The sequence below is a fragment of the Lygodium microphyllum genome, chromosome 18 (genome assembly GCF_053477565.2).
Source record: "Lygodium microphyllum isolate KBCC chromosome 18, Lygodium_microphyllum_v1.1.10, whole genome shotgun sequence".
Classification (NCBI taxonomy): Eukaryota; Viridiplantae; Streptophyta; class Polypodiopsida; order Schizaeales; family Lygodiaceae; genus Lygodium; species Lygodium microphyllum.
This window is the reverse complement of record NC_141152.1, coordinates 49505315-49515219: the sequence shown is the minus strand read 5'-3', so window position 1 is coordinate 49515219 and position 9905 is coordinate 49505315.

Sequence of the window (9905 nt, the reverse complement as noted above, 5' to 3'; positions counted from 1 at the left end):
GCTCCATCGTGCAGTCACAATGCAAAGGATGTCTCATATACCTTCACATGTACTTCTTCTCAACACGGACAACTTTGCTTCATCCACACATTGTTATGAGAAAGTAGCCCACGGTCTTCTAACTACGTAATATCTAACTATGCACAAGCACTTACATAATATCTGCACCTAAGTATATGCACAGTTTGGGTCCTCAAGTGCAGGGCAATACTCTCAGCTTGCTTAGAGTTCGACCTGTCTCCCAAACTAATCAAATATGTCTTGTGCACGATAAGAAGACTAGCACTACCCCTTAAGGAGAGACCGCATGTGAGGTTTTCCAATTGCAGGTATAAGGTGTTGTTCTCTCTTCATCAAAATCTGACTACTTATCCCTTACCATTCGACAAGCCCGCAAAGAATCATCATGTGCAGAATCCCCAACAAACTACCACTTGTGCTAGCCATCAATTCAATCCCCAACACAAAATAGCCCTACCATCAACTCCAACAACCTTCCACCAGCCACCTTGGCCACCAATAGGCCCCAGGACCTTCTTCCACACCACCACCCACACTCCTCCACGGAAACCACAGGCGTCCTTGCCACCCACGTCTTCGGTGCATGCTACAGTCTGCTACCTACGACGGTGAGTGCCATGGGACTGGCACTCGTCTAGGAGGGGGGTAATGTTAACCCCAACACGAAGAAAGCAAAAAGAAGTGGAAAAGACGCAGGGCAAAGGCGGAAAAAAGGTAGCCCAACTAAAGAAAGAAAAGGAGAAAAGGCCAAAAGCGTAAGGGCAACCTTAAAAGTCCAAGGCAAAGGCAAAAGGGGAAAGGCGCATTTTAAAATAAAAAGGCGCACCCTGAAATCTTGTAAAAGAGCGCCGGGCTCTCACCCATGCAATTTGTAAAGGTAGACGGGCGGTGGAAAGGAAGATAGAAGGACAATGGGAAAAAGGGCCTAGGCTACGGCCGGCCATGTAAAAAGGGGATGACCGCCCAAAAGGGATTTAGGGTTTTGTATATAAAGTTGAAAAGTGAATGAGAAGCTCATTCTTGTGTGTGGCCAAAAGTAGCTCTCCTCTTCTTCTTCTTCTTGTTCTTGCTTGCTTGAGCTTGTGCTTGAGAGAGGGAGTGTGAGAGTGTGAGGGAGTGAGTGTGTGAGGGTGAGGGACCGAGGAGGAGAAGCTCTCCATCGTCTCCTCTCTTCTTCTCTTCTCTTCTCTTCTCTTGTCTTGCTCGCGGCAATGGAGCTTGGAGCGTGGAGCTTGAGGATGGAGTTTGCTTGAAGCTTGCACTTGGATCGTGGAGCTACCGGAGTGCGCGGGAGAGGAGGTAACTCAAACGGCATCAAGGTAAGCTCACTACACCTGTAGAAATGGATGGCGCGTCGGCTATGTGAGAGGTAGCCATTAGTGCTCGGCTTGGAACGCTTGAATCAATAAGCCGTCCGTGGGTCTTGGCAGTTGAGTGAAAGCTCCCACACGGTCACCTAACATGCTAGTGAATAATATCTTACCACATCACCAAGGTATGTAGTGGATTTAACTCATGTAGAGTTCTACATCTGAACACTCCCTCTCAAGCTTAGCACGAGCTCGTGAACTCCAAGAATAGTCTTGAAGTATTAAAGCTTCTTAGCTCCCAAGGCCTTGGTGAAAATTCCAATAGCTTAATCCTTTGTGCTAACATAAATTAAGTCCATATTACATGTCAAAACCTACTCCTAAATGAAATGGTAATGAATCTCTATGTGTTTGGTATGCATGTTACACTGGTTTCTTGGCCAATTGAATGCTACTAAGGTTGTTATAGTAGATGATAACCTTCTTATCCACCTATATCCCCAAATCACTAAGTACCTTGCGTAATCAAGCTATCTCATATCTGGACCAAAAATGGGCCCAACACTTGCTTTAGGGCTCTAGTCGGGCCTCCTAAACTCATCTAAATAACCCCACATCCTCGTGGCTAGGAGCATATAAACACTATGAACCAATTTATTGAAAGAATGGGTTTGTAGATACAATCTCTAGATTGTAGTTCAACGTAATGCCCTTGCCGACTCCAAGCAAAGGGAGTATCCAAACATATAGCTGGCTAGCACTTTGTAACACAAACAAAGGGAGCATTTCCCTAGCTTATTGTTGTGGCTTCACTACAGCTCTCCTACACCCCAGGGATTTAATTTTATCTCACATGAACATGATTTGATTGCTCAAAATCAAGAAAATATCATTTTTCCACTTAAAATGTGTGTTTTTTATTTTAAAATATTAATAACTCACATACACAAACATCAGTTCTACATTATATACTTCACAGCCCTCAAACACATTGCAACCAAGCCTTAAATAAATTTTCATTGCATATGAACAAGATTTGCATCATGAATTATAAAAAAGAATGAAAATTAGACCCATCATTGATCTCAAAATAGCGTTGGTGATCACTCCTCAACGTTGGTATGGTCTCATATCAATCCGGTTCAAGGCAAACAATCGGTCTTCATCCCGATCTCTCCCAATTATACCCATATGAACAACCCTCAAGAGGAGAGAGAGAGAGAGGAGAGAGAAAGATTGAATTTGGAACTTTCTACTCAAGCCACCATTTTGGGATCCAAGATGAGTGATGGAAGGTGAAAAAATCGAAGATTGGGCTCATCAGACTAGAGTGTCGGCTTCCTTTGATGCTCCGTAGTCTCCCCCCTCCCCCCACCACAAATCGTTGTCAAGAAGTAGGTAGTCTTTTTTTTTTTGTGTGCCATAAAGAAAATCGACCCTTCCCCCTTAACACAAAAAATTTGGGGGCCAAAGGCCCCAAAGGGTATGAGTGTTTACTTTTTAAGACTATCTACACTATGCTTTGGTCTTTTGTGACCCTCTTTCTTCCTGGTCTTTGGCTACTCTCATGTCCTCGGCATTCGATTTACAAACTAAAAATTTTTGCATGATAGGCTCAAAGTCCCACACTATGCACAACTTGATTTGCTTCATTTTGGCCCTGAAAAAATTATTAAAAATCTAAGACCGCGACAAGATCTATATTCAAAAGTGGTTTTAAATTCATCTTCCATGACAACCGCTTAAAATTGTTAGATCTGTGTTCATTGCTTCTAACAAGCTTTCAGTTTCATCTCAAATTGACAGAATTTGGTACAGTTTTTAGCATTCTTTAGGTCATAGCATCTTGCTTCGAGTGGCGACCACGAGATAGGGTGTCTCAGCCCATTGAATCCATGAACTAATGTGCATGTTCAAAAACCATAAAGAGCATCAAGCTCCTACAAGGAAAATATACAATAAAATGCAACCATAGCTCTCACCCTACCTCCTTCATAAAATCAAGGCATGAAAATCCACAAGGGATAGGTTAAGCATAATCTGATAGAGATCTAGAGCAAGTTGTTGACCAATTTCTCCAATATAGACCAGCTAAAAGAACTATCAAAGGAGTTATCCTAAGTGGTGGTTTGACCTACCTATCTAACCTAGGACAACTAGACCATGAATTCCTACTAGTAGGTGAGGACTCTTGTAGCTTGATCTTTTATTGTTAGAAACATTTCATTTAGCACTTTTTTATACTTCAGTAGGAGGGAGTTGAGTGTATTGTGACCCAAGGAGAATATGGCATGGGCCTCAGGTTTTGTCTCGGTACCCAAGAAGCTATTAAGCTCTCGTAAGGCGACACCAAATCATTTTATTATTTTGCTCACTTTTATTTTCTCTCCAACCATCCTTATTTGTTCTCCCTTTCCTAGTAGGCTAGCAAGATAAGGTCACTAAGGACTACTCTCAAAATAGATATTTAAATTCCTGACAATGCCTTTACAAGAGGTGGACAATTGCTTAGCCTTCCCTAAATATACCAAACCAAGCCCTGGGATTTTATGCCTTGACTTGCCAGTCCCTAAAAGAAGAAAATTCCCCACAAACACATATGTATTTAGATTAAGGGGTAAAAGTTTGAAAAGGAAGAATATCACTTGGACTTGGCCACAATAAGCTTTCTTGTGAACTCCAAGCATAGTCTTGAAGTGCTGAAGCTTCTCAACACCCAAGAATTTGGTGAAAATGTCAACATCTTGTTCTTCTATGCTGACATAAATCAAGTCAATATCACATTCTAGAACCCACTCTCAAATGAAATGGTAATGGATCTCTATGTGTTTGGTTATACATGATATGCTGGTTCCTAGCCAATCATAGTAGATGATAACCTTCTTATCCACCTACCCCAAATCAGTAAGTAGCGTGTGTAACCAAGCTACCTCACATGTTGCAATTGCAACACTTTTGTACTCTACCTCTATACTAGACAAGGCAATTATTGGCTATTTCTTGTTGCTCGAAGTAACAACAATACTCCCAAAGTAAAACATGAAACCGCGGGTAGATCTCCTGTCTGAAATACTACCAACCCAATTTGTATTTATGTAACCATGCAAGTCTAATGGTCACTTGCACCATAGAATAAGGCATAGTTCAATGTGGACTTGACATAGCACAATGTGCACCACACTGCATCCAAATGTGGCTTCCGTGGAAGCTACATAAATTGACTCTCCAGACCAAGCGTGTAGTTTAGGTTTGTCCTATTGATTGCCAAATAGATAAGGTTGCCCACAACCTTTTGATACATAGTGACATCCTCAATCAAGTCACCCTCATATGCACGAAGCTTAGCATTAACATCAAAAGGTATAGAAATAGGCTTGCAATCAGCCATACCATACTTCTTCAATATATCGAATGCATACTATCTCTATGATAACTATATACCCTCTAAAGTTTTGAGTACTTTATGACAAGGAAATATTACAACTCTCCCAAATCCTTCATCTCAAATTCAGCCTTGAGAAGACCCTGCACATTGTCAATCTTTATCTCACTATTATCCACAATGATCAAATCATCCAACATATATAGTAATGATCACAATGCCTGCATCACTTTCATATACATAGAGTGAGTGATTACCCCATGCTCTGCGAAATCCAATGTTGACAAGCTATTCTATGATCTTGCTATGCCATGCCATCATAGGTGCTTGCTTCAACCCATACAAGACCTCACAAAGCATGTATACATAATCTAGATGATTCTCATTCACATAAGTAGGTGGCTACTGCACACAAACTTCCTCTTGTAACTTCCCTTACAAGAAGGCATTCTTAACATCTAATTGATATATGATCTAAAATTTTGATGTAGCCACTGCTATGACAGCCCTTATAGTAGTGACCATTTTAGTCGAGCAAAGGTCTTCTGATAATCAATACCATGATTCTGCACATACCCTTTGGCGACCAACCATGCCTTATAACGCTTAATAGATCCATTTGACCTTGTAAACCCATTTGTAGCCAATAGCTTTCTTACCTTTAGGTAAGGACATGAACTCCCTTGTAAACCCATTTGCAACCCTAATAGCTTTCTTACCTTTAGGTAAGGACACTAACTCCCATGTGCCATGATCTATAACGGTAGCCATTTCTTCATCCATACCATGATCCCAATACTCATTACCTGTTGCATCCTCAAAACAAGTGGGTTCCACATCTTGCACAACCTTAGCTATGTATGCATAGTGATGAGCTACACATGTATCATATGCCAATTGCTGTGTTGGTTTTCTCACTCTAATTGACTTGCATGGACTTATATCACTACTAGGTGCTTTAGCATCCTCTTATGCCTTTCTCACACTAGGTATTTTAATAGATGGAATTCTAAACTCCTCATCCAAGCTTTTCTCAGAGCCATTTGAATCAACATCAACATGAGAGAAACTTGATGATACATCTATCATAATAAATGAGTCCCCAACTTTCTCTTTACCATTTCTTGACATCTGTGATGTATTGGTGGAGTAACCTATGACCTCAATCTGCCACTCCAAGGTTTATCAATAGAACCATGACTAGGAGACTCTTGTGGTCAACTCAATGTCTGTGACTACTTGTTTTTTGCACAACAACACTCTCATGCTCATCAACCCTAGATGTATTCTGCACATTACTATACTAGCTACTCATTTAATAAAAGACAACATCCTTGCTAACTCTTAGCTCACATGTAATAGGGTTATAATATCTGTATCCCTTTTGCTCAAGAGAGTATCTAATAAATATACATTTTATGCTTTGGGATTTGATTTACTGTGCAACTCATTAGGATTATTCACATGAGCAATAAATACTTTTAGATAGGACATATTTGGCTTTCTATCCATAAACTTCTCTTCATGTATCATACCATGTATAGCAGATGTGGGTGTCTTATTCATAATGTATATAACAGTAGTGACTACTTCAGTCCAATAGTAATGAGGCAAGTATCTTTCTGACATTAATGCATAAGCCACCTTTGTAATATGTCTATTTTTCCACTTAGCAAGTCCATTTTGTTGTGAAGCATATCTACATGTATATTGCCTATGTATATCATTTTTTTGCAAAAAATTAGAAAATTCATCAGAGAGATATTCTCTCCCACCATTCGATCTTAGGCATTTCATATGCAACCTTGTCTCCTTCTTAACCGGAGCCTTAAAGTTTTTAAAGTGAGTGAAAACCTCACTTTTCTCACTCATAAGTAAACCCATAGTATGATTATCAATGAAGGAAACATAATACCTGCAACCACTCAAACTTGCAGTCTTTGTAGGATCCCACACATCAAAATGTATCAATTCAAGTAGCTCCTTGTACACATGCTTTTCATGTGAAAATGCATGCCTTTCTTGCTTTTCAAGTTAACATGCTTCACATACTTTGTGCATCCCATCAACTCTAAACTTAGGTAAGCCTTCCATAATCTATTTTGAGTGCATGCCTTTCAACCACTGCACATGACCAATTCTCTTATGCTAAATTTCAATATCGGCCACAATACCTAAACCTTGTGCAAACATGGTAGCATCCATTTCACACAGACTTACATCAAGAGTAAACAATTTGCGAGCATATTTTCCTTTTGCAACAATCAACCTAGAATCATTTTTTAGATCATCTATATAACAATCGTCATATGTAAATCGAACATGCAATTCCTATTCTACCATCTGACCACAACAGAATCCAAAATTATTATAGTATTTGGTACATGCAATACATTAGCCAAGTACTTAGTTTTGCCATCCAACATACTCAAAGAAACATTTCCAACATGAGTAATGGGGTGAGCTGTATCATCCCTTATCTCCACTTAGCCTAGAGACTCTAGACTACACATTTCTCTAAACCACTCTCCATGAGAAGTCATGTGATTAGAGACATCTAAATATATATACCATATATCATTCTTTGATGAACCACCAGCAACCATAGTGTTCATAAAGTACCGATACAAACAAGTGTTCACTTCTGTCATCATTGTTTCTGCTCTACTGGATGCATAGTTACCTTATTGTCTTTTTCCATTTCTAGTTTTATCTTTCTTTTTGAAGCAATTTTTTAAAAAATGGCATTTCTAACCACAATGCCATCACTCTTTTCTATCATCAGAATTCTGTTGTCTACTATAGTCTACACCTTGCTCTCTTTGCCTCCCCCTTTCTCAATACTATCCTCCTTTATTTTTTTGTGCATCATAACCTTGATCACAACCACCACCTTGGCCTCTATCACCACAATCTCTATCTCTGCTAATAGAGTAAAATACCTATTCAAACTTATTTTTTCAAGAGGAATCCAAGTTAAGATTCTTCTCCTCAAGGATTAGAATAGAAATCAAGTTAGTAAAATCACGGATATCATCCCTCGTATTCATAGATGGCTTAAGTCAAGCTCTTGTATTCATCATCAAGTCCATCTAAGCATGTATGCATAACATCATCATCATCAACTACCAAATTGATAGATCCAAGGACTTCCACAATACTCTTAAAATTTAAGGGATAATCATTAATGGATAGGTTCCCTCTTTTCATTTGGTTCAAGTTGCAATCTTCTCACATTTGTATTTACTTTGAACAACCTTGCCAAAAATTTCCATGCAATAGCGGGGGTTTCAGATTTCTACAAATAGCCCATCATTCTATCTATGACACTAACAGATAGTCAATACATGACTTTTAATCTGTGTTTGCTCCCAATCTTTCTTAGCTTTTAACTATTCTACAGTAGCATTTCATGCATGAACTTTAGGTACTACTACCATGTCTCCTTCAATGTAATTCCAAATACCTTTGCCCTTCAAGAAAATTTTCATCTTGAACTTCCATGCATGACAATTATTCTTATCAAGCTTCTTGACAATCTGGTTGAAGTCATCAGACATCTTGATAAAATAGAAAACCTTGCAATCTGCAAGCAAGCTGATACTAGATGCATCAAACTAAACACACAACCTTTTTAACTGATGACTTAGTAGTAATTGCAATTTGCAATTTGTATGTAAATGCCTTTTGTGTCTGCAACCTAGCAAATACTTGAAACATTATAGATTCAAAATTTGTAACCTATGCACATGTAAATGGTGAACACAACTAAAACTGCAATATACCCAGAAACTACTATCGAGATCACTTGTAGGTCTAGAACAAAGGTCAAAATGACCTAAAATTCCTAAAATCATAGCAAGATTGCCTTGAAGGGCTTGTTTGCAATAATAGGCCATTTTTCCTACTCACTAAGTTTTACTCCAATAATCAGAGACTATAGGCCTGCCAACCTTAGGAGCCTCTTATGGCTATAACCTAAGGTAAATCGAGCAAAGTGGAAAAGCTTCTTACATGTTGCTTGCTTTCTTGATTTTGTGTTCTGAATCCTTCACCTCATCCTTCAATCAATCTCTGTGCAGTTGTGGGTTGGCTTTGATATCATGAAAATAGACAAGGGGAGAGAGAGGCAAAGAGACCAAGAGCACACACATACACATACACAAAAGCAATGGAAACTTGAGCACACATAGAGATAGGTCTAAAATTTTCTTCTCCTTTTTTCTTCTTCTTCTATATAAAAGAGCTAAGTCTATAATATGATAAAAGACTAATATGAAAGTATACAACATATGTGTATGTTGTCACTAAGTGTGAACTTGTTAAGAAAGAAGAGATGGCACAATAAGTGTGTCATAATAAAGGATGGACTACATGAGTGTACTTTCTAGCTGTAGAATCACTACTGTATCCTCACATTGATCATCTAACACATCAATGAATAATATTTTACCATGTCACCAAGGCATGTAGTGGATGCCAGCTTATGTAGAGCTCAACATCTCAACAATACAAATGTCATAATAGGCGAGCCTCCAACTTTCTTTTAACCTTTTCTTGACATCTGTGATATACTTAGTGGAGTAACCTCCTGTGACCTCAATCTGCCACTCTAAGGTTGATCAATAGAACCATGACTATGAGACTCTTATAGTGTACTCGATGCCTATGATTACCGACCTATTTTTTACATAGTCACACTCTCATGCTTATCAATCCGAATTGCATTCTATACATTACTATACCACCTACTCATTTCATCAACAACAACATCTTTATAACTCTCAGCTCATATATAATAGGGTTATAACATCTATGTCTCTTTTTCTCAAGAGAATATCCCACAAATATACATTTTTCTGCTTTGGGATCCAATTTACTGCGTAACTCATAAAGAATATGCATATAAGCAATACATCCAAATACTTTCAGATGGGATAGATTTGGCCTTCTACCTGTAAACTTCTCTTCGAGTGTCATACTGTGTATAATAGCAATGGCTTTAGCCCAATAGTAATGGCACAATTTTATTTTTGACATCAATGTATGAGCCACCTCTACAATATGCCTATTTTTCACTTAGCAAATCCATTCTACTGTAGAGAATATCTATATGTATATTGTCTCTATATACCTTTTTTTACAAAAAATCAAAAAACTCATTGGAGAGATACTCTCCCCCTCCATCTGAT